This window comes from Suricata suricatta, chromosome 16 (genome assembly GCF_006229205.1).
Source record: "Suricata suricatta isolate VVHF042 chromosome 16, meerkat_22Aug2017_6uvM2_HiC, whole genome shotgun sequence".
Classification (NCBI taxonomy): Eukaryota; Metazoa; Chordata; class Mammalia; order Carnivora; family Herpestidae; genus Suricata; species Suricata suricatta.
Window position 1 is genome coordinate 746,260 of NC_043715.1, and position 2,703 is coordinate 748,962.

Consider the following 2,703-nt stretch of genomic DNA (forward strand, 5'->3'; position numbering starts at 1 on the left):
AGCCCCATGTCCCCTTCCCCGAGCACTCCCCGCTGGCTCCGCTCCCCCAGCCGCAGCCGTCCTGGCCTCCCCGTGCGGCCGCGCCTCCAGGAGCCCTCTGCCCGCGCCGGCCGTCCAGGCCTCACCGCCCGCCGGTCGCTCGGACTGGCAGCGGGAAGGCCGAGTGCGTGTCGCTGTCAGTGCTGCGTGCAGGGAAACTGCTTCACGGGCGCTCATGTCCACGTCTGCGTGAGCCTCTTAGGAACCCATAGTCTTAACTGAAAGAAGAGCGCTGTTACCTCACTTTTACTTGTTTCTGTCATTTTGAGAAAGCTGCGGAGGGTTACGAGCACCTGCCGGCGGGCCCACCATCCAAAATGACAGCTTTCGTCGCTTTGTCTCTTGTGCAGAAGACGCTGCTAACGCTGGAGTCGGAGGGTCTCCAGTCTTAGAGGCTGGGCTCTTAAAGCATCCGACTGTGAAAGTCGTACATGCTCCTTCCAGAAACCTTGGAGAAAATGGGGAAGCACTAAGAGGAGGCAAGGGTCACCTGACCCTGTAGCCTTGTGACCACCTGGGTGTTCACCTTCAGGCCTTTCGCTGCGACCATTCTTTTCCCCTGGGCGGCATTGCAGGGCGCTTCCTGGTGGCCAGCCCGCGCCCCCACATCTGGGCTGGGGCCCCCACGCCCTGCGCTCACCCTGATCTCCTAAACTTACTCTTCTAGACCCTTCAGCCGAATGCCAGTTTCAGCATGTAAAGAACCTGCAGTGAACACCCCGTTCGTGCATCTCGGCGTCCGTCTGTTTTCTGAGGCTGTGTGTTAAAAACACAGCTGTGGGGACAAGGGGCTTGTATTTTCTGGGGTTTTTATCTCATCTTGCAGTCCCTGTGAATTACCCTTTTGGGTGGCTGAGTTGATGCCCTGGGGCTCACCTGGGGGGGCCCCCATCCCTGTGCCCTGGGGGCAGCCTGGCTTGGGGCTGGTGAGGCCTACTGAGCTGACGTCAGATATCAGCCTGGGGGGCCCTCCCCATCTTGGACGCTTCTCTCCCCTTGTTGTGGGGCACAATGGGTCACAGTCTGGGGCCGGGGCGAGCGGGCCTGGGCTTGGACTGCGGCTTCTCCTGTTACTTTGCTGTCTGGGGCGGGTCACTTCCCACCTCGGGTTCCCTTTGAGACGTTGCCGTGTCCGCTGCTGGCGGGGTCCGTCCTCAGCCCTGTGCGCGGGGCAGCTGAGGGCCCGGCGAGGGAGGGACAGTGGGGTCGGCCCTGCGGTCCAGTCCTCCGTTCCAAGGGCTCAGACTCGTGGACTGCCCCCCTCCCTGCCGTGTGGCACAGCTCCCAGGGCCCGGAGACACCTGGTGAGGGAGGCCGGAGGTGTTGTTCTTTGAGGGCCTGGCGGGGGAAGATGTGGATGAAAGGAAAGCCGTGTGGGTTTCTGGGTCTACAGTGACGGGCCGTGTCTGTCACCCCCTCCTCTGCCCCGTGGGGAGACAGGGAGGAGGCCGCTGTTGGCGGCTGTCGGGGTGCTCCGTTCCTTGGCACCCTGGAACATGGGTCATCTCCAGCTAGCGCCCCGAGCACCTCTCCTGTGCTCTCCCCAGAAGAACCTGGTCTCAGTGTGGCCCAGAATCGCTGGGCAACGGGTTTTCTGTGCAGACGCTGTTTTCTTTTCCCCACGGGTGCTACAGCACATAGAGAAGAACTTGCTAGAAGTGAGGAAAGGAAACCTGTCAAAGCTACCCAGTTTCGCTCTTCAGGATCACCCTTTCTCGCTGCAGCCGGCGTGTCTGACGCGATTATCACATTTGTTGTTTTCTCTGGTTGAGCCCAGCTCTCTTCTTGCCACTTGTCGGGTTTCTTTATAGTAACCAAGTGTGGACCCGGCCTCGAATCTGCCTCTGAACCATGGGTAGAGGGCAGGACAAGGACACAGTGGCTTTTGATGAGTGCCTCTTTGATCTGGAGATAGTGCGGTCCGGTGCCCTTGAGAACCACCTTTGGTGGAGGTGGTGGAGCATCTACTCACCCTGGGCCTCTGCGCAAGCAGGGGCGGGGCTGAGAGGGTCCTGAAAGACCTGCAGAGTGGGCGGGGCCCCCTCCCTCCTGGTGGGTGCTGGCGGCGGTCCTCTTCTGGGCGGCCCCAGCCTCTGCAGAGCCGGCTCCAGTGCAAAGCAAGGTTCACACTGCCCTGCGGTCTGTTTGTTTTGTTGGGTAATTATAAAGTGTTGTGTATAATTTGTTTTTAAATTAAGAAGGAGAACAAAACTGTTTCCTTCCTTTAACAAACAATAACACATTAGTCTTCCCCTGCAGCAAGTTAATGAAAGAGAGGGAAGTGAAGGTTTGTCAGGGAGAGAACTTGCTGAGCAGGGGGATGGGGGGGAGGGGGGAGACAGAGCAGGAGGGAGGCGGTGGGGGCGCCTGGGCCCCTCTTGCCTGGCACATTTTTCAGCTTCTCCGTTTAGCTGAGCCCATTGCAAAGGGGTCAAGATGTGTCGTTGGATGGTAGGTGTCCTTCAGCCTCCGGCAGAGGTGCCCTTTGGGGTCCCTGTGCCTGTTCCCCGCCCTCCCCTACCGCTTCCCCCCCCCCCCCCGGTCCCCCAGGGAACAGGCAGTGGGTGTTCATTGGTGGGCTCATGCCTGCTGATCAGCTTTGGGCTTTGGTGGACTTGGCTGGGGTGAGAGGGATGGCTGGAGGAGGCTTGGCTGGAGCGGGGA